This window comes from Castor canadensis, chromosome 10 (genome assembly GCF_047511655.1).
Source record: "Castor canadensis chromosome 10, mCasCan1.hap1v2, whole genome shotgun sequence".
NCBI lineage: Eukaryota > Metazoa > Chordata > Mammalia > Rodentia > Castoridae > Castor > Castor canadensis.
The window spans coordinates 75,662,749-75,685,417 of record NC_133395.1 but is presented as its reverse complement, the minus strand read 5'-3'; the positions used below and the strand labels follow the sequence as shown (position 1 = coordinate 75,685,417).

Here is a 22,669-nt window from a genome sequence, read left to right as displayed (position 1 = left end):
TTCTACAAATGTACAGAATGTCTCCAGAAGAAAGCACAAATCATGTTCACAGCATTTTCCCGGGAACCCTGGAAGGCTGTGAACAAGGGAAGGAGAGAGACTTTTTTTCATCCTTTGCTCTTTTGCAATTTTGAATGTGGGGGACATGTTTTACTGAGTAATATTATGTAATTTTTAAAAGACAGAAAGAATCCCGCCCCCAGGAATAACGAAGCTTTTCCCCTTGATATGAGTATAACTTTAGTGTTGTGAATGATAAGGTCAGGACACACTACCCCAAAACATGACACCTTGGCATTTGAGAAAAGAGCAGGGGCCCTCACCCATCCCTTCCCTTCTCCCTAAAGGATGTCATAGCATCTAGGAAAGGCGCTCTCCAACCTTCTTCCACTGTGGGCCTAGGGGAAAGGAATATGCTTATCCTTTATGACACAGAGTCACAGAGAAGAATCTGGTTTTCCTAAAACCCCACCCCACCCCACCCCTGCCGCCCTGTTTTATACCATTCAATCATATTTTTATCCATTTCTTCATTAAACCTGGCATGAAAAATACACAAGTGTACCTGTTTCTCTGAGTCTTCACTCCTTTATGAAGACTCCTGTGACATGCATAAATGAATATTAGACAAACGTTTTCTCTTGCTAATCTGTCTTTTGCTGTAGAGGCACAACCATGAAGCTAGCTTATGGTGAGAAAACCTGCTCCTCCCCTATAAGACCATGAACTCAAAAATCTGTTTAAAAAAAAAAACTCTTAAGAGTCATGGACCTGTCAGGTGGGAAAATATCAAAAGAACACAGCATTCTTTTGCCAAGTCCTGCAGTGAAGTTAAGAGGTTACGAAAGAACACAAAGACCAAATAAACAGAACAGGTGCCGAGCAGGGTGTACAGTGTGTCGCCACACAAGGGCAATACTCTTAAAGGGTCCTTAGGGCCAGAGAGGAGTACACTAAAGAGGAGGCAGAGGGGAGCAAAGCAGTGCAAGTGTTAGAGTTGCCTAGCAAGCATGTAGGCCTTCAGTACAAATTCCAGTATCCACACAAATAAGTAATAAATTAATTAAAGGAGTAGGAAAAGGGCCAAAGAAATTTTTTTTCAAAGAAATGTAACATCAGCCAATCAGTGGAGGACTTTGTCAACATCCAGGGAGGAAGCGAAAGATACAGCAGGATTAGCTGAGTGTGATTTTGTGTGGCTGAGTTCCAGTTTCAGCTCATGGTGTCACCCCACGGTCTTGAGTACAAGCAAATCCTGCTTCCCGGCCAACAGACTCTGAAGAGTATCTAACCCCACTGTGCTGAGACAGAAACCCTGGCCTGCTGGAGACACCTGCCTGCTTAGTAGGTAAGTGACGCTCACCCCAAGACTACAATCAAGTACTGAGATGATGAGGGAAACCATGTCTCTCTATATGTGTATGAATCGTCTATGTATTCTTGGCTGTTCTGCTGTTAGTCACGACTCAGAGAAGTCAGTATGCTGGAGCAGCTGAGGTTAGGCTTGTTATTTCGATTTGATGGGTAATTGAGTGATGGATTTAGATTTAAGATTTTAAGCTGAAAAGTGCAAGACAATAAAGTCGGCAGACTATTAGAATGTCTAAGAGAATTTATGAGTCATCCTGTTTGTAAGTTTGACTTATTTATAAAAATTACTGATGGTTAGTCAGGTGTGGTGGTACACAGCTGTAATTCCAGCACTCAGAAAACAGAGACAGGAAGGTTAAAAGTTCAAGGCCAGGGGTTGGAGATTTAGCTCAGTGGAAGAGCGCTTGCCTGGCAAGTATAAGGCCCTGAGTTCGGTCCCCAGCACCGGAAAAAAAAGGAAAAAAAAAAAAAAAAAAAAGTTCAAGACCAGCCTGGGCTACGGAGTGAGACCCACTGTAGCTCAGTGATAGAGTGCTTGCCTAGCATGTGCAAAGCCCTGAGTTCAATCCCAGCGCACACACACATGAGGTTTTGGGAAGGCTTTGTTAGTCTTCTTGGAGTACAGAGAAAGAAAACAAAAGAGCATTCTTTTACAGAAGCGGGAGGAAAAAACATCATTTCCCTCTAGCCATCTTAGTTTCACAAGTCGAGAACTGTAGGGGAGCAACAACCAGCTTTCCTCTACCCTTCTAAGTTCTTTGGCTGGCTAAGAATGAAATTGATATAAGACAGACTACAGGAGGAATCATATGTAGAAAAGGGTCAAATGACTGAGGCCCACACAGGCAACACCCTGCACTATAGAATGGAGGGACGGAGGAGATGCAGAGTACGTGAGGGCGAGGGGCGGGGACTCGGCTGAATAAGTTGACCTTCTTCTGCCATTCTCAAGTGATAAACTTTGTCCGGATAGGCTTATCCCCAAACAGATACTTTCCTAATGTAGATTTCCCTCAGAGTTTTAAATTTCTTTTTCAAAGGACAGCTTTTCTGAGCTACTCCTGGGTCTGCAGTTTCTCAGAATAACCAGCTCAAAATATGGCAAAGAGGTATATTTTGGGGTGCCTTTTTCTAGCTCTCACAGTCATATGTTGGACTGGCTTGGTTTGAGTCCCAACAAGGACCTGTACCAAGAGACAGAGTAATTTTGACATAAAATAACAAATCTGATTTAAGGAAATAAGAAAAGAAGTTTATTCTGAGCCAAATAGGAGTGACCATGGCTGGGGAACAGGATTCAAGCTACCCTGAATGACATGTTCCACTGTGGAACCTGTAGCCACAAAACAAGGAAAGGGCTAAATCCGTGTAATTGACAAATACAGCAGTGGCAGTATCAGGTAAAGACTGGGGAGCTCTTTCCTGTGGGAAAGATGCTATCTTAGCCTCCTTCGCTGTAGGGTTGGTAGAGGCCAGAGGTTGGCTCTGCTTAGCGATATACGCTCTAAGATTTGCCTAATGGTCACAAGGATTGCTGGGGCAGATACAGAGGTTGACATGAAATGGCTATTAAAGGGACTAAGATAACCCAAGATAATTTTGGCTCTTGACCTGTAACATTCCGTCTAGGCAGCCAAGGCCAAATGGTCTGGAGGCTCTTTAATCCTGACACGGCTTCCTCAGAGAACCACAGCTTCGCGGTCAGAAGGGGAAAAGACATCACAATCATTGCACGTCAGTTTTCTGTGCTGTGCAGCCTTCATAAGGAAGTACAGACCCCAGGAAACAGTCAAACCTGGGCAGGATAAAGCACGGGGAGAGTGGGGACAGGCCAGAGGGGCATGCGATAAACTGGGATCTCAGTAAGGCCCATGTGCCCCTCTTCTTCTCGGTGACCATGTCTGCAGAGATGAGGACGCGCCATTCCTCAGGGGTAGGGATGCACCTTCCTCGGGACAGTCGTGTGTCCTCTTCAGGGGAGGATCAGAGACACCCACCTGCACCCCTCACATTCCTTCAGCCTCGAGTATTTTCTGTGTCAAGACACCATATTTTGGAAAAACATGTCATGAGCCCTATTAAGAAAATGTAATTAACTAAATTGTAGAAGGCTTTTGATAGTAATTATTAATATTTACTAATTTGGTGGCTGGGGGGCATAGTTCAGGACTAGAGTGCTTGTGCAGGGACCTGGGCTTGATCTCCAGCACTACAAAACAAACAAATAATTTTTAAAAACACGGCAACAAGATTGGAAATTTAAATGTCAAAAATGCAATAAATTATTCATGGCTATGATAAACTGACTATTAAATGAGGTAACAAAATAGCTCACTGCTCTGTTTTCTTTCCCCCTCCATTTTCCAAAGTTGCTTTCAAGGGTCTGAAGCACTTTTATTGATATCTTGAAGGCCTAACTAAAGTTAAAAAAACAAACAAACAAAAAAACCCCACCTTTTCAAATGCCCCCCAACTGGCCTTACTGGAAACTGGTTTTTGAAGCTGGACAGCCTCCTTCCTCACCTGTCCACCTCCCAGCAGATCCCCTGCACCTGCAGGCCCCTGGTGACCCTCCTCTCCCTACGGGCTTGGTCTTTTCCACAACATGAATCACCATTGGACATAACACAGGGTGAGTATTTTAATCCATCCGAAATCTGAAACACTTCTGGCCCTAAGCATTTTGGGTAAGAGATACTGAATCTGTATACAGCTTACGTGTGTGTGTGTGTGTGTGTGTGTGTGTGTGTGTGTGTGTGCACGCTGGGGATGGAGCCTAGGACCTTATGCATGCTAAGCATGTGTTTTATCACTGAGTTGCAGCTCCAGCCCTTGCGATCTTTCTTTTTTAAGGTACTTATTCATTTGATTGTGGTAAAATAGGTAACACCTTCCATCCGTGCCATACTTAAGTGTATGATCCAGTGGTGTTGTGTGTTCTCACCTTTACGTCACCTCTGTTCACTTCATCGTATTGCTTGCTCACTGTGTCTTCCGCTCTCCCAGGATGTAAGTTAAATCCAGGGTGTTCACTGGGGCCTCTGGCACTTGCAGTTGCTCCACGCCAGGATGGTCTTATCTGGAACCAACCACCCTTCATAAGGTCGTTTGGTAATCTCAAACTGCAGGGCAAGTTCCTGGGAACAAAAGAGAACACAGGGCCTTGGCTGCACTCCTTCTGTCCGTGAGAAACAAGCAAATGCCCCAAGGAAAGAAACATTGCCCACAGATCACAAGAAGCAGAATGCTGCGGTGAGGGACGATGACTGGTCAGGCTCTGAGCCCCCTGTGCAGGTCCCGCCCTTGGCTGCTGCTGTCCCTGGGATGTGATGCAGACCACAAGTGTCTTCTCCAGACCACAGGGGACAGCAGCTCCTCTCCTTCCACTGCAAGACTTCCCTTAGTGACTTGCAATTTTGTGAAGTTCAATGTCCTCAGGTTTCTACCCTTCATGTCACCCATGCACCTACTAATCACAAGATCTATGCAAACAACTTCCTGTTATCTGCTCCCCTTGTCTTAAACATCAGTACTGAGTATTCACTACTTGGTACCCCTGTAATCTGTTAATGATTTGAGGTTTTCTCAGCTGTAAGACAGAAATAATGTCCACCTGTCTCCTGGGTCAGCCAAGGTTCTCAGGTGCAAATGGCATAGCCTGCTCAGGCCAGTTCTCTGCAGGAATTTACCAAGGCCATGCTGTGCCAAGTGTAGCTGTGATCCATGTGCCTCTGTATGTGGCTTGTCACTGACCATGACAATTGTAGGTGGTAGGAACATTGATAGAAACTTGACAGAATAATTTTACATTGTTGAATTAATGATAAATGTTGGTGCTTATATTTTGTATGTTTGGGGTTTTTGAATTTTGCATATACTTTTGCTAGTAACTCATTTCTATTTTGCAAAAGTATCTGTCCATGATGGGTTGAAAATTTTTCAATGCTTTGAGGGAACACTGCACTGAAGGTTATGAGGAGGTCCCAAGGATTTTGCCAGGCCTGCAGGCTTCCCAACCAGGAGCAAGGTGGAAACACATGTGACACATGACACCTAGCTGGCAATGTGACCCCAGGCACCAGGAACCACCACAGATCTCTCCACCAAAGCCGTCTCCTGGCATTGCTGCACCATTCTTGCCAGAGAAAATTCTGTATTGTCGTAAGTTCCAGGCTGAAGTTGGCTCAGTGGGTCTGACTGGCAGAGTCTCTGCCCCAGCTCCAAGAGCCAGCTTCCCTGGGTGGCTGGGAAAGCACACTCCCTGGAGAGGCAGAAAAGGCTGAGCACAGGACACTTCTTTAAATAGAAAGATGGATGTCCAACCAACCTTCCCAGTGTAGTGTCCAAACATTCTGGACTGCTGTTCTATGCTGTCTTTGTGCATTGTACTGGGCCCTGAAAACAGAGAGGAGTAAGATAGAGCTCCATCTTCACTGTCTGGGAGTCTGTAAGACAGGCAGACACACAGATAGAAACCTGGGATGCAGGATGCTGGTGAGGATAGACATTCATGCAGTGTAACAGAAACAAGAAAGAAGTGATGACCTCTGCAGGTGGGGAAGAAAGCCCGTAAGAGTCCAGGAAGGTCAAGGAGAAGGGGGCGTTTGGCCTGAGTCTTGAAGAGATGGTACAATTTTTTTGAATCTACATGTGACAGTAGTTAGGAATGGTGAGCAATAGGACAAAGCTGAGACTATAGCTAATTGAGGGAGGGGTGGATGGACAGGAGGACTGAATGAGATATGGCATGTGCTACATTAGCAGTCATGGGTCTGCTGTTCTGTGGAAGACAAGGAGGTAACCAGAGACATTTAGAAACAAATCTACATGACTGTGAGGAGAAAGGTTGAGGAAGGCAAGAATGGAGATCTGGGGGTGACAGGGGTTCATTTGTAACTGTTCCCTGCTTCCCTCTCCTTCATCCTTCTTGCAGAAGAGAGGTCCTTTCTCAGGTTCTGGTTGACTGACCTCAGGACAGTGAAGTCCATGTGTACATGGCAGACCCTAACCAGTGTAGGGACTCCCTCCATTGTCTCTCTGGATTCCCGTTTTTTGATCCCATGAAATCTCTGTATGCCCCAAAACTCCCTGCTATAGATTTGGGGTTGGTGGTCTTCTCTGTTTTTTCAGACTGGCTTTGAATAAACCTGTTTTGCTTTTTTATTTGTACCAATTTCTGCCCCTGTTTTTTTGGTGGGGTTTGTTTGTTTGACTGGTTTAGTTTAGGGGAAAGCCAAGGGCTCCAGCTGAGATGTGTCACATGAGTTAACACCAGGAATTTTCTGTATCCATGTTTGAGGTCAAGTAGCCTTTGGGGCTTTGCTTTGCAGTACCAGCTGGTGTGAGGTAAGCTAGGTCTGCTGCCTGAGGGCGTTGATAGCCCTTTGGACCTGGTTCAGGTTGTTTCAGGGTACTGGTCGATGTGAGATAAGATGCAGAGGGCTAAAAAGAACCCTCATACACTGTTGATGGGAATGTAAATTAGTATAGCCATTAGGGAAATCAGTGTGGAGGTTCCTCAAAAACTAAAAATAGAGCTGCCATATGATCCTGCTATGCCACTCCTGGGCATCCACCTGAAGGAATGAAAGTCAATATATAGTCAGGACACCTGCACATCCATGTTTATAAAAGCACTACTCACAACAGCCAAAATAAGGAATCAGCCTAGGTGCCCATCAACCAATGAATGGATAAAGGAAATTATACACACACACACACACACACACACACACAAAGAAGTATTATTCAGCCATAAAGAAGAATGAAATTATGTCATTTAAAGGAAAAATGGATGGAACTGGAGATCCTCATCAGACTCAGAACACAAATACTGCATGTTTCTTTCATACATGGAATCTAGACCTAGCATATAAAGGACACGAATATAAAAGGCGGACTTTGGCAGGGACAAGAGCAGGAGGTGAAAGGGGAAAAGAGAGAGTGATGGGGGAGAATAGGCTCAAAGTACATTGCATGCATACATGAAAAGATCAAACTAAACCCCATTTTGAAAACTGCAAGTGAGTTAGAAATGGGGTCTGATGGAGGGGGATGAAAAAGAGCAATAGAGGGGTAGACATGACCTGGGTACATTATGCTCACGTCTGGAAGTATCACTCGAAACCAATCACTTTGTATAATTAATATATGCTAATAAAAATGAGTTTTCCTGGACTAAAATTCCCAGGAAATTTTCTTGCTCAGTTTGGCTTCCTCCTCTCCATAACCGTGTTTATTTCTGGCATGGGCTGGCCACTCAGTTTCAAGGCCATGAAACACTTAGCTAGTGTGAGGCTATGAGCTAAGGCCATGAAACACTTAGCTAGTGTGAGGCTATGAGCCTCACACTAGCTAAGAGACAACTTTCAGTTATTGGTAATCTATTGTGTCTCTGTGTCTTACACATATACATTGGATTTTTGATAAAATATGGCTGAACAAAGTGGGAATATGATAGACTTATTCCTCCCTAGATTGCAGAACTCAAGAAAAAAAGGGAGAGGGAGTCCATGCACTAGGTGGGGTCAATGTCACCCACAAGTGTGTCTTCCTTCCTCTTCTGGTGGGAATCAATCAATAGATGTTGCTGTCCTACAGTCAGTCAACAAGAGCCTAAAGAAAAAAAGGATTAGAGAAGGAAGCAAGGGACAGTTTCAAATGACTCCTTTACATGGGGAGATGTTAGGCTCTTTTTCTCATTTTTATTTGTCTACATTAACTGTACAAGGGAGATTCTTTGTGACACTTCTGAATAGCTTTACTTCAGATATTGGTTAGTTCATCCCTACCATCTTTCCCCTCAGCCTCCTCCCCACTCCACCTAAAACAATTGCAAAAGGTTCTATATCATATATGCATACAAAGCACATCCTTCCTTTCCTCCATTCACCTTCCCAATCCCACAAGCGCCCCCCGACACACACACACACACACACACACACACACACACACACACACACAAGACCCATTTTATGGAGCTGACAGTAGCAGTGAGGAAGAGGAGGCACTCAGTGGGCCAGTACCTAGAAGAAGGAAAGGAGAGATCCATGGGGAAACATCACAGGGTGTACAGACACCGCGCCCTTGGAAAGGACTGACATGAGAAGAAGGAGATGTGGTGGGTGATGAGATGAACAGCTGGGTTTTGGAGGCATGGAGCTTGGAGTTCCACCATGGAATTCATGCTTGGGCAGGAACCCAGCCACTCCCCTGCATTGTCCAGAACTGCTGTACTGGACCACTTCAGGTCACCAGGGACATGGAGGTCATCTTCCTGCCAAGGTCCATGATCGTTGCTATTTTAAGAAAAAACTTATTGTGAAATTACTGAAAGTAGCATTTTCTTAATAAAAATTAGACATGGAATAGAATGCAAAACTCATGTGATGTTTAAAGCACAGTATGACATGCAGGAAATTTCCAGCTTGTGGTAGGGAGTTGCCTTGAGCTGTAAGAGACGCCCAGATCTTGGTTTTATCTTCTACTGCCTTCAAGACACCTCATGGAAAGGTGCAAGAAGCATGGCAGATCCCTGCCCCCACTGACCAATGCCTGCTGGTGTGGGCATAAATATTCCAGCTGTCTTGCTCTGAGGCAAGGTAATCCTGGGCACTCCCCAGATTAAACTCCTGGCTGACTCAATAAATCCACGCCTTTATCACATGGCTTCCTTACTCATCCTCCACCAGCCGAGGGGGAGGGCTGGAGGGGTAATGCTAACATATCAAGAGAAAATATTTAAAACTACAAGAATCTGACCAGCGTATTGGCCCATGACTGTAATTCCAGCACTCGGGTGGCTGATGTGGAAGGACCACAAGTTCCAGACCAGCCTGGGTTACATAGCAAGACTATGTCTCAATAATAATAATAATAAATAACCTGTTAAAAACTACTAGAATTAATAGGAATTAATAGAATAATAGAATAGAATTAATAGGAATTTGATAATATGGCTAGATACAAAAGTAATGTAATAAAACCACTAACACTCTGTGTGTGTATATACATACACACATATGTACACACATATATGTATATATACACATGTGTGTATGCATATGTGTGTATACATGCAGTTGTTCCCAGTACCCATGGGAGACTGGCTCCAGGATCCCCATGGATGCCAAAATAAACTCAAATCCTTTTTGTAAAATGGTGTAGTATTTATATATGACTGTATACTTTAAATCATCCCTAGGTTACTTCTAATACTTAATGCAATGTAAATGCTACAAAAATAGCTGTCACACTGTTTTGTTTAGGGAATGATGACAAAGAAAAAAGTCTGTGAATGTTCAATAGAGATGTAATTTTTTTCTGAACATTTTCAATCCACAGTTGGTTGAATGTATGGATACAGGCTCCAGCATGGTGGCAGGCACCTGTAATCCCAGCTACTTGGGAGGCTGAAGCTGGAGAATCATTTGAGTCCAGGAGTTCAAGGCCAGCCTGGGCACCATAGGGAGATTCTGTCTCAAAAATAAATAAAAGAACCAACAAGTATGGAGGACCAACTGTGTATATATGTGTGTGTGTGTGTGTATATAATATAAATGTTACATGTTTTATATATATATATATATATATATGAATAGCTTTTTATAGTAATAAGAACTTAGAAATATGAAAGGAAAACCATAACAAAATTTGTAAGATACTTAAGAACAATTATAATAGGACAGAGACCCCAGATAAAAAAGTCTATGACTCAGAATAGCCCAGAAATGACTGGTGAGGGAAGTTTTATCTATTTTTATAATCAGGTATCACAACGTACTAGAAAATCACTGTAATTAAATTAACATGGTGTTGAAATACAGAAAAATAGTAGTTCAATTGAACAAAATAAAGAAACAAATATAGATCCTAACATAAAACAAATTTAGTATGTAATAAAGGTGACATTAAGTTCAATAGGGAAACTTCATAAATGATACTATCACAACCATTATTCATCAGAAAAAATGTTTGGACTTCAATGCCTAATCTTAAACAAAAATAAATCCCATTTGAATTAATGACTAAGACACAAGAAATAAAACAGTAAACACTTCTAAGGGAAATCTAGTAGAACATACATAAAATCCAGGAGAGGAGAAGGCCTCTTTGGTGAATCAGAAAGCCCAGAAGTTTTTAAAGAAAAAGTAAACAATTAACTATATGCAAAAAGAGGCTTTTTTTAAATAGTAAAAGTTATCATGAAAGATACAACTGACTTTTTCAATGCAAATCATAAAAGACTAACATCTATCACATGTAAAGAGCACTTAGAAATCAACTAGCTACAGAAAATGAGCAAAGGCTAAACCACAAAGTTTATAGAATATAATAGCTAATACTCTTCTAGTGCTAATGTATGACAGCACTGCTAACAGGCTTCACACAGAGTCATCCAATTTTCAACAGCCCTGTGAAGTCCTATTTCCATTCTTATTGTACATCTGGAGAAACTGAGGCACAGAGCAGTCACCCAATAGTGAGTGGCAGAGCTGTGATTATATTGCAGACATCTTCAGCAGGAGGGCTGGGCAGGGGATGGAGGTGATGGGTGGAGCCCAGGGCTTTGAATATGCTAAGTATGCACTCTACCACTGAGCTGCACCCCCAGCCCCAAATCCCAGCATCTTGGACCCAGGATATGTACTAAACTGCCAAATGCAAGTGGGCAAAACATTAAATGACATTCAAATATGAAACCAAAAATAAGTAACAATAAACAAGTCCCCACTCCAAATCCATCCCACTGACAACAATTATGAAAAAACACTAAAAACTATTGCTCACAGAAGGGAAAGCCAGGGCAGAAAAGTAAATGTAACTGCTTTTGAAGAAAGCCGTTTGAAAAACAATTTAGCAGAATTTATTTTTTTTAATCTGTATTTTTTATGAACCAACGATCTCACTCCTGGGAACTCTAGCTAGCACATAGAAATAGAAGACTCAATTTGAAGAGCATAGCTTGACACATCCGTCTTTGTCACGAGGAAGGAAAACCTGAAAACAGTGAGTATCACTCAATAGAGAGGAGCTGAATTCTTTGTGGAGCTTCCTCCTGGGAGTTTTCTGGAACCTTCCCCAGAGATGTGGCCTGCATCTTCTCTCTCCACTATCCCAGCCAACACGTTAGAGGCTTGAAATCAACCATGGTGGAAATATTCAGGGCACAGACATCAGTGAGTACCATCAGTCAGGGCTTTCCCTGAAGATCTGGGTGCTATATGCTTATCAGTACACACAAAATAAAATACAGTTGTTAAAACTCATGCATGAAATCAGTTAAATTGTAGGTATTTTCATGAAATTTTATTGACAGAAATAAAAAATAGTATGCATACTGTGACATTTTTTCTAACAAATAATGGAAAAAATCTTAGAGTATATATGTATATACATGTAAATATTTTATGATTATATGAGCATGGAGGAAGGTAGAAAGGATATACAGGGAAAGAGTGACTAGAGGTAGTGGGAGAGGGGAGGAAAAGATATTACAAAATGATTTCATGGGTCACTTTAATACACAGGTATGAGCGTGTGCATTTATTAAGAAATCAAGGAAACAAAGACTAAGTTAAATTTATAGACACCGATTGATAGGGATGTTAATATGATCAGATGGAAAAGCAGATGGCATGTTTGCCCACATGGCTAGTGTGATTCTGTTTCAGTGAAAGAAGTGCTCCAAGCCCAAGTCCATGTGTATACTGGCCTGCAGAAGCTTGTAGAGACTCTAAGTTACCAATAATGACCTTCTTGTTATATTATATCTCTGAAATGCTGCAACTTACTAAAACCAATGTGTCACACTGTCATAATTTGAAAGACATCAAGTTAAAAGAAATTCCAGGAAAACATCCCTTTCACACGCATTACCACCTTAGCCCTACCTACCTTTGGAAGGAGAATAAACAGTCAGCTCCACTCACTGTTGAGGAAGCAGACCTCAGAGATGGGAACTGCCATGCCTAGGAATGGGGGAGCCTGGTCTGCACCATCCTCTCTAGACCCACAGAGTTCCCAGCAGTTCCCAGAGGATAGGACAGGAGGAAAGCAGCAGAAAATACAGAAACAGGAGGCCATAGTTTGGATGTTATTTACCCTCTCACAGGTTCATGTTTTGGAAGCTTGGTCCCCAGGATGGTGATATTGGCAAGTGGTGGGACCTTTAAGCACCAAGTGGGAGGTCCTTAGGTCAACTGGAGGCCTCCCTTGGAAGGGAAATGGGATGCCAGTCTTTCTCTGGCTTCCTGTTTTGAGATATACTCAATTCCTTGCATGTGATCAGACCATTACCATCTACCATGACTTGATACAGCCGAGGGGGCCCTCACTACAGCCTGTGTCATGCTGCTTGGACTCTGAAATTCCAGAACTATGAAACTTCTTTATAAAGTTAGCCTGCCTTGGATATTTCATTACAGTGATACAAAACAAGCTGGTGCAATAGCCAATAGCATCTTCCTGGCAAGGACAACTTCATGGTTGGTAATAACTGCCTATGGCATAAAACCTAGATAAGCACACAATTATCAGTTTTTACATAACTAAGAAGGCTATTTGTCTAACCTGGCTTGAAATAGCCAGCATTTGCCAATAATCCTATTGGATCAGGTGGGGCCTTAGGTACTAGTTTCACAGGGTTACTCCAGGTCACATGGCCAAAAGAATGCACAAAAACATCATCTGTTGTGGGAAGGGGGAGTGGCACCTCACAAATCCTTCCTCCACACCAACAACATGCCTGTCCTAAGCCCTTTCTGCTGGCTCCACAGAGAGGGATCAAGCCAGTGACTCAGCCAGTCGTCCGGTACAGCACCAAGTCCTTGGGGCAGAGATCTGTGTACTGTTCTATGCCATATCAGTATGTTTAACAGACACACCCAGTGTTTAGCTGAGAGATCTTCAAGTCCCTGAAAACTAAGGAGTGTGCATTGTGACGTGGCCACGTGAATCATAGTGGTAGCTTCTGGTAGAATGGCACCAGCTGACACTAACTTACCCATCTTATCTTTCTCAGTGACAGTAAGCATGTGACTGTCTTCACAGGCAAAGCTTGTCTTTAGAAGCTGGACTGGGCTTTATGTGTAAGGGCTTTCTGAGCCTACCCTGAGTTTGGACAAGACCAAAGTGTTTCAGTAGCGCTGGTTGTCACATGGTGACAGCCTGTGTACCTGCAGATGGGGCCAGCTCCACTGCTCACTGTGAGATCTCAAACGAGCCAGAACTTCCTTGTGGGCTGGTGTTCCCACCTCTGATATAAGGCTTGTAAAACCTGCTTCACCTTGCCGTGGACCATTGTGAGAGCAAACTAGAAAATTTATGGCAAACTGCCTTGCAGACCATAAAGCATTTTAGACACACGAGGTGTTGTTATTGATTGCTGTGTTGGACAAAATGAAAAGGGTTTTCCTTACTGTCCTCTATTTTCAGGCACATATGGAAATGTGTGTGTGTGTGTGTGTGTGTGTGTGTGTGTGTGTGTGTGTGTGTGTATCTGTGTCTTCAAATTGTAATCATTCACGGTGATCCAACTCTCCTGGAAGTATTTTTGTAATGTTGAATGAAATTCCCCCAGGACTCTGTTGATATATGTACGAGGGGGGAAAAAAAGCAGTGTTTGCCACCAACAAATAGAAATTTTTTAAAAGTGTTCTTCTTGACTGTAGTTTTTTCTGTTAGACATTATGCAAATGTCCTTATTTCCACAAATGTTTTCTCCTTATTTCTGAAACAGAAACTTTGGGAACAGGGTTAGTACAATGTGTTGCTTGAGATTTTCAAAATGCAAATAAGTCTTTCACTTCAAAGTTCAGAATATTCCTCTAAATTTAAATGGGATCCACTTTAAATTTGGGGAAAGCAATCTGGCCAAGATTATTAAAATTGAAAAATAATCTTTTCAGTTATAAATGTGACAAAGCATATAATAAGCTAGCATCACTGAAGGTTTCCTACATGCCAGGTACAAGGCTGTGTGTCACATGGATCATCTCACTTAATCCTTACAAATGGTGGAATGGCTCAAGCAGTAGAGCACCCGCCTAGCAAGTATGAGGCCCTGAAATCAAACCCCAGTGCCACCAAAGACAAAAAAAAATCCTCACAAGTTATTGAGGAAGCATATCATCAGTTTTGCAAATGAGGAAGACTGGGCTACTGGTTTCAACAAGATGTCACCTTGCTTCCAAATGTGTTTGTGACAATGTCATTGTGAAAATGAGAAGTATCAGAGTTAGAACATCAACAAACCCCAACAGATGGGCCGAGAACACTTACAATACACCACACACCGGATCTAGTCCTTGTCACAAACTGTCATTCAGTCTTCCCACTGCCCTAGGATTTCCCAGAGGAGGAGTGAGACTAAGAGAGGAGAAAGTCAATATCATTGAGGTTGTTAAAGACCACCAGCCTGTGTGCTAGGCCCTTTGCAATGGCTTTTTCCATTAAACATGGTAGACCATTCACAGGTAAGGAAACGCAGTGAGTGCGTAGTGTAAGCAAACACATGGGAGAAATGGCCAGCATCTCTAATGATAAAATACACAAGTGGGCTGGCAGAGTGGCTCAAGAGGTAGAGCACCTGCCTAGAAAGTATGAGGTCCTGAGTTCAAATCCCAGTACCACCAAACAAAACAAAATGTATAACTTAAACCACCCACGAGGTACCAACTGTTTCTATCACATTAGCCAAGCAAAGTTCAACGCTAATGGTGGTGACTTCAGAGCGATCTCATTGATTTCTCTATTCCTGGTGGCATGTTTGTGATCAGATGCTAAAGGTACAGAACACACAGGGGTGTAAACTCAGAGATCATTCCCTCAACACGAAGGGAATGCCGCCAAATGAAACAGCTGTTGTGTTAGTGAGATGAAGTTTTTAATCTCTAAAATTGACTTCACTATTTCAGAATATTGTTTTTACAATAAATAAAGTAGGGAGGAAATGAAATTTTATTATCCCATTATACGATGTATTGTAGAGAGTTGCATTCCTGACTTAAATAAATCATGTATGTGACCCAGAAATGATGAAAAAGTCAGGATTCAGTCATTTTAAATTTTTGCCTTCACCTGAGAGATGGAAAGTTGGCGCTAAAGCAATGAATTTATATCTTCATTCAAACCCTCTCCTTTTCTTGATGATGGATAGAGACCCATACACACAGAATTTGGGCCACAGCCAGCACCTGTTGTTTCTTCCTATAAAAATTCCATAAAATGAAAATGCATATACTATTTAAATGAAATTACAAAAATTCAGCGTTTAAGAAAACGATGGATCTCAGAACCCAAATGCAGGAACAAGTGTTTCCCGGGGGTCCATTGTAGAACTGTTCTGACCACCAGTCTCAAGGCTGAGGCCTACTCTAAGACAGTGGCTGCCATCACAGAGTCCTGGGTCAGCACAGCAGTGTCACCAGGCCTTGCTAGAAAATACAAGTTCTTGGGCTGGTGAAGTAAATCATAAATTCAGAGGGGAGGGGCTCAGCAATGTTGCTTAACAAGCTTTCCAGGTGTATCTGATGCATGCTAAATTGAGAACCAGGCTCTAAGGCAGTGCATCTCCAAGTTCAATGTGCAAAGGAATCCCCTGGAGACCATTATAGTGTAGGTTCTGATTCAGTCCATCTGGGGGTGAGGTCTGGGAGTCTGCATTCCTAACAAGTACTCAGCATATGCCATTGTTGCTTCTTGGGGACTGCACTTGGAGCGACAAGATTGTCCTAGAGCTATGTGCTGTGGCAGGCTGTGGATGGATTCCAGGCCTTCTTGGAACCTCAACCCTGTGTCCTTCCTACTGAACATGTGTTCCAGAACCCACGTTGTTGGTATCCTCTGAAGCTTGTCAGAAATGCAGAATCTCAGCTCCACCCAAACCATGGCATCTGTGCTCTAAGAACATCTCCAATACACATGTTGAATACTAAAGTCTAAGCAGCACTGCTCTAGGGAGGCTGCTAGATTCAGAGGAACAGAGGGACAATGACTCCAGTCAGCCACTTCAGCCAGTAGCTTCATGATCCTACCCAGAGAGATTTGTCACCCACATTTGGAAAAGGCTGGTGGCCCAGGCAGAAGGAGTAATGACAAACAGAACCAATATGAGGACTTGAGGTGGGGGTTGGGGGAAAGTAGTCATGCAGAAGTATTTTAAATGTCAAAATATTAAGAAATAAGGACTTTCCCCCAACAAAACCAAAGCAAGACAAAAATGACAACTGCTGTGGAAAGTTTTGCCAGCTAGGTGAGTGGCTGGCAAGCATCCAGGGTACCCTCATGTCCTCCACACCTTCCCTCCCACTCCTACCCTGTCTGGGGAAACTGAGGAAGAAGAAAGAGGAGGGAAAGTATGCGTACAGAAGAAAGGTTTGCATTAGAAGCATCTTAGAACAAGTGTCTGCTGTGTGAATTTTCAATGACTGCTGTAACCAATTACCACAAAACAAACCAAGTGACTTAAAACTACACAAACTCATTATCCAACTTTTCTGGAGGTCAGAAATTCTAGATGCTCAGTATCTGTAGGGCTGTATTCCTCTTGCAGGTGTTGGGAGAAGATGTGTGGATTTGGCTTTTCTTGTTTTCACAGGTGGCCTGCATTCCTTGGTCCATGGCCCCTTCCTCTATCTTCAAAACTCTGTACTTCCCTCCTCACATCTCCAAGTCTCCTCCCTCTCTCTTTCCTTTACAAGGATCCTTTCGACTCTATTGAGCCCACTCAAATCATCCAGAATTATCTCCCCATCTCAAGGTCTTTCATTTAATCTCATCTGCAGAATCCCTTTTGTCACCTAAATTCACAGGTTCCAGGGATCAGAATGCTTTGCGGGAAGATGGCTGGTGTTTTTCTGTCTGCCATACTTTGGAAAGTTTCTTTCTTGGGGCCTCATGGCAAGTGACCCACCTGTGGCCCTGCCTTTGCATCTGGGACAGGAAGACAGTGTCCACGTGGCTGTCTCATTCGGAACCAAGACCACTGCAGTATTTCATGTGTCAGACTTCCTGTCAGCAGTACTCAGCTCAGGTTATTTATAGTGTCGATGGTTTGCCTTTTGCATTAATGTAACCATTTGCATTAAATGAATTTTTAAGATAGGAGCCGCTCTGAGCCAAACTGAGGAGGCTTCTGGTCTGTGGGGCACCACGACTCACAGGGAAAGCTTAATGACTCAAACCGGGACTCTTATTTATCAGGCCCAGCTGCCCCCTAGCCAACCCCAATTACCTCTGAAATACACTTATCTCATGAAGCTTCCGTTGGTCTCCTTTTATTCTTGCTCTAAATGAGTTTAGAGCCGGTGAAGGGCGCCAGTTGAGTGACTGATCACAGGACCCCTTTAGCTTAGGAGTTGGTCAACAAGGCCTTCGCCTACTGTAGGGCTGTGACCTTGAGCAAGAGGTACATGGATGGGAGTCCTGGGCCAGCTGATAGAACTCCTTCTGGAAAGGGGGAGCTTTTGCAGCTGGGACTAGAAAATTTCTTCTTCCTTCCATAAGCCCTGGATAGTGCTGGATGCTGGAGGTGACAAGGGTGGGTTGGCTCCCCACCCTCCAGGAGACAACCTCTGAGAATAAGAAAATAGCCATCGTCCAGGTGTGGGGGGGTGTCATGTGGAAATAAGCACGAGAAGTTAGGGAGGCTGAGAAGGAGCCTGGCCTAGCCTCCAAGACCACAGGGCAGCAGGACTTGAATGAGGAGGATTTGTCAGGTGAAGAGGTAGCTGAGGGGCTTTCTGAGCACAGAGAGAACAGGACACAGTTGGCACTAGGTAGCTGTTGGCTGCTAACGTCTGTGTTCTTGTTATGAATGAACTCCTGCAGCCAGGCCACCCAGAAATGGTGCTGTAGTCATGTCATCTAACACTGAGCTTCTCCCTGACCATATGTCATGGGCTCTGGAGATATTATTAGCTTCTCTGATGCTTGCATCTGCCTTAGGAAACTACCAAAAGGAAACTAAGGCAGAGAGAGCTGAGGCAGAAATGACATGACCAGAAGTGGCAAATCTAGCAAGATTTTTTCTTATCACCTCATTCCAGAGGCCTGGCTCTTAGGCAATTTACTGCCCTAAATTCCAGGTGCCAGGTACCATGACAGATAGACAAGGGCAGGGCAGGTAACAACATAGTACAGGGCACACAGTTCTGGACTCTTCCCTGCAGGGTCGTGTGCCTTGGAAAAGTTGAACAAGGAAAGCCGTGGAGGGAGAAGGGAGGTGGTGGGCAGGGACAAGCCAGCAGGCCTCCATGAGCCCAGTGGTAAAGGGACCCTGGTCAGCTGTTCTGTGATGGCACCAGCACTGTCCCAGAGAACCTCGGAGCCTAGCCAAGCCAACACCCTTCCTCCTAGCTCACAGAACTCTCAACACACAGGGCCTTAGCTTTCCAGAAGCTGCCCCTATGTGAGACATCAGTGCCCCCACCACACATGAAAACTAAAGATCCCCTGGGCTCTGCAGCTCAGCACTTCTAGGAGGCCTGACTGCTGCATTCTCTCCAGACAGTCCCAAAGGAAATGCTCTAGTGGTCAATGACAGGCAAATGGATGAACACCAATGCCAGGGCCTGGATGCTGTACGAGGAGCTCCACAGAAGGGAAAAGCCCTCCTCCACGGCTCTTCCTTTGCCACTTCCACAGCAAGCCACAGGCAACTGTGTGTATGTTGCAGCCCTAGGAAGCATGCACTCTTCAGAGTCTGGTACAACTTGGCAACAATTTTGTCCTTCTTTCTCCCAACAGTCCAATCCCCCTCCCACCCCTGGCACTCACCTGACTCCTTCAGCCCTGTCATGGGGGAAGTGATAAACCATGCAAATGCCCTTCAGGCAGACTTCTGTCTACATATTTAATCTGCCCAACGCCCTTGTAAACATAGGCAAATTGTACAGCTCCTTGGCTCTGACGCTCTGGGTGTTGCAAATGACTGCAGCCAGATTGGAGAGGGAGCTGGATTGCTTCAGGCCATTGTGAAGATCTTCCATGGTCAAGTTCTTAGCCTGAAATGACCTACAAAACAACGATTCTGGGCGATATTTGAGAGAAACTGAAGGGCCTCAGGCAAATTATCCCTAGTGCCCTGCCAAGTATTACTAGCTTTTATTTTATTTTCTTAGTTGCTTTTAGTTGTTCTGATTGTACTTCAAGGGCAAAGAAAATTGAGTTTGAATTTTCAGTTTTTAATTGTTATCAGTAGGTGTGGTTTAAGACCTGGCAGCTGGCATGGACTGCTCACTCGATCTCTCTGCTAACTAGGATTAACAATGACGCCTGCTACCACGAGCGTGTTGTGAGGACAAAATGAGTTGTTGCACACTTGGCCCTTAGAGTTAGCAGTGATGCTCAGCGGCAGCTATGGAAGTGTTTGCTATGTTGTTATTATCGTTTATTTTTCTTTTCTCCTATGTCCTTGATCTCTACTTCCCTCTTTCTCTCTAGGAAAGCAGTCTGAAGTGTTTGATATATGACCTGTTATCCTTGTAGACAGGCTTTCAAATCCAGAATTAATTCCAGGCCACAAGTCACAGCTAACAGTCAACCATGCCATGTTGACAATTTCTACAAGTGTGGTGTGAATTATGGCAAGCCACAGTGCTCACCATATTCTGTGCTAACAATTCAATTCAGCCATAAAATGAAATCTTTATAGACCAATCATTTTTATTGATGGTAAATAAGTCTGGGTTCTTAGTTGCAAGCTATAGAAATTGATTGTGCCTGAGAACCTCACAGAATGCCCAAGAAGGTGGTATCAGGGCCTCTGGTCTATACCATGTTGCAAAGGCCTAGGCTGAAAATGGCTCCAACATCTTTAATATATGGCTTAAAGGCTTTCCAGGGCATTAATGTCCAGAGACTGGGGAAGGAAGTGAAAGAGAGAGGGGATCATGTATGGGAGATCTTATTGGCCAGGCCTGTAAGAAGTTCTATGTCATTAGCTAGATTTTGGCCACATGGCGTAGCTGAAGGGAGGCTGGGAAATGAGTTTAGTGATCAGCTATCAGTCTTTGCTACAAAAAGGAAGCACTGACCTTTCAATTACTATGAAAGAAAACAGGTTCTCCTTCTCATCCAGATCCATATGGGAAGCAATTCCACAGATTTACAAAGGGGCCTCCAGTACTCAGCAGCCCAAAATAAAGACAAAGATTCCATACAAGCATTACAAGCGAGATTCAGAGGTTTGGGGGACAGGTCCCTTCTGGGGCTGCGATCTCATGTGAAACTTGATTGGGGCCAGAGGATTCACTTCTGAAATGATAGGGGAGGAGAGGTGAGCTATGTTCCTACTGAGTGAGCTTCCATTCTCTGTTTAAATCATAAGTAAATCTGTGATTAATAGTATGATTTATTCACACAGTGGATAAGGAAAGTCTTCTGGCATTAAAACTCTGTAGCTGCCACACAGTAACCCAGGATTTGCAGAGGCAGACATACTAGGCCTTCAGCATTAAAATGCTTTTATACCACATGTCCACCCACAAGAAGACTCACAGCTATGTATGTCTTTGCTCTGCCCTTAGAGAACAGTGCCTTAAAAACTCTGGTGAACACAAAACTGAATGCATGGCTCTCTAGATTGCTCCCTGTGATACATCAAGGGCTTCAATGTCATTTTAGGAGTTGGCTTCCTCCCTGCCAGAGCCCAGAGGATTAGTGAAGCCCACAGAACTTGCTAGGTAGATATCTCCTGCCACTACTCTCTCAGGTTCTGGAAACATGCCCCACCCTCACCCCTTCAGCTCCCACCATTGCCAGTTGGGGACTGTCCTTGACCCCACCCTGATCTGTCCTGGTGCCATTGCTTTCCTAGTAGGACACAGGGTACAGAGGAGACACTGCCTTGGACAGGTCAAGGCCATTCCTGCCCTGATCTCCTGCTAGCACTAGACTAGTGGAGCATACGTCACTGTGGATAAACAATCTTCAAAAAGTGAGTTCCCTTGTAACACTGAGCCCTGCACTTTTAGCAGGAGCTTCTCATTCATTCATTCACTCACTTACTCACTCACTCCTTCAAAGATCATAGTTTTTGAGCTTCTCCTAGTGTACCAGGCATTATTCTAGGTGCTGGCAGTATAACAGTAAGTAAAACAGCAAAGCTCTGCTTTCTTTCTTTTTTTTTTTTCTGGACTAGGAATTGAACTCAGAGACTCACATTCCACTTGAGCAATACTGCCAGTATTTTGCTTTTTAGCTTATCAGACGGGCTATTGTGCTCTTGCTTAGATAGCCTTGAACCCTTGATTCTCCTGCCTCTACCTCCAGAGTAGCTGAGATCACAGGTGTATGCCACCATGCCCAGCTGACCTCTACTTTCGTAGTTTACATTCTCCTTTGATTTTTTTGGGACATCTCTTGATGCAGGTTCACTGTGTTTTAAGCATTTTAAAAGATATAACTTAAAAGTTAAAAGTTGGTGTGGCCAAGAGGTACTTCCTTTTGGGATCCCAACACACACACAAACACACACACACACACACACACACAGGGCATCCTGCATCTAAGAGATCCTAGTCACAGAAGAAGTCAGATAAAGCAGCCACAGGGTGAGCAACTTGTGAAAGTCTGGGCTCCAATTCTGCTTGTGAAATTTAAAATTCCAAGGAATGACTGGTGTGCCCATGAACACACCCTTCATTTGTTGCCCAAAGTATCAACCATTGCCTCGTGGAGGGGCAGTGTATTAATGTGTCATTATTCATTTCATATCCATAAATGTCTTCACTCCATGAGGTGGCAGAGGGCCAGGTCCTAGAGCTTAGCATGAAGGGACAGACATGACTCTCCTTCATGGCACTTTCATCCACAGAGGGCCTGTAGCTGTCTTCTGTTTGTCTGCTTATCAAGATAGCACGAGGATTCTCAGTCTGGGAAGCCCATGATGTCAAATGAAACAAGTCTGGCTCTTGCATATGCCCTGAGGCATCTGGTGATCACAGAGTCTGTGTCCCCAGGAGAACCTGAAGAGACTCCCACGTGGACCTCTTCCGCCTGCCCAGTCCAGACTCTCAAATCCTTCATCCAGTAGCTGCAGAACCATTTGATGACCTCAGTCCAGCAGCCACAGAAATTTAAATGGATCAGAAACACAAGGGACACCAACCCCCCCATGCACAAGTTCTGGCTATACCACAGTTTCCTTCTTCTAGAATGTAAGGGTTGGACACACAGATATTCAGAAATGACAAATGGCTTTGGTGGCCAAAAACACCTTGTCAGTTCCTCCCCAAACATTTACTGCATGACTGCTCTCATTTGTGTAGTGGGGACAAGTTGCTCTGTTATTTCA

At 43.8% G+C, this 22,669-nt stretch overlaps 2 long non-coding RNA genes across 3 annotated transcripts; one reads left to right on the top strand and one right to left on the bottom strand.

Moving 5' to 3' along the window:
* Positions 1-898: 898 nt before the first annotated feature.
* On the top strand, positions 899-9,873 carry LOC141411487 (uncharacterized). Its single transcript, XR_012436278.1, has 3 exons — positions 899-1,348; positions 3,001-4,003; positions 9,715-9,873. It is a non-coding gene; the product is annotated as an uncharacterized lncRNA (long non-coding RNA).
* On the bottom strand, positions 3,274-8,746 carry LOC141411486 (uncharacterized). 2 transcript variants are annotated; one of them, XR_012436276.1, is made up of 4 exons: positions 8,397-8,746; positions 4,316-4,508; positions 3,510-3,580; positions 3,282-3,404 (listed from the first exon to the last, which is right to left on the bottom strand). It is a non-coding gene; the product is annotated as an uncharacterized lncRNA (long non-coding RNA). The 2 variants fall into 2 exon arrangements; XR_012436277.1 differs by lacking the exon at positions 3,510-3,580 and having other exon boundaries at positions 3,274-3,404.
* Positions 9,874-22,669: the final 12,796 nt, after the last annotated feature.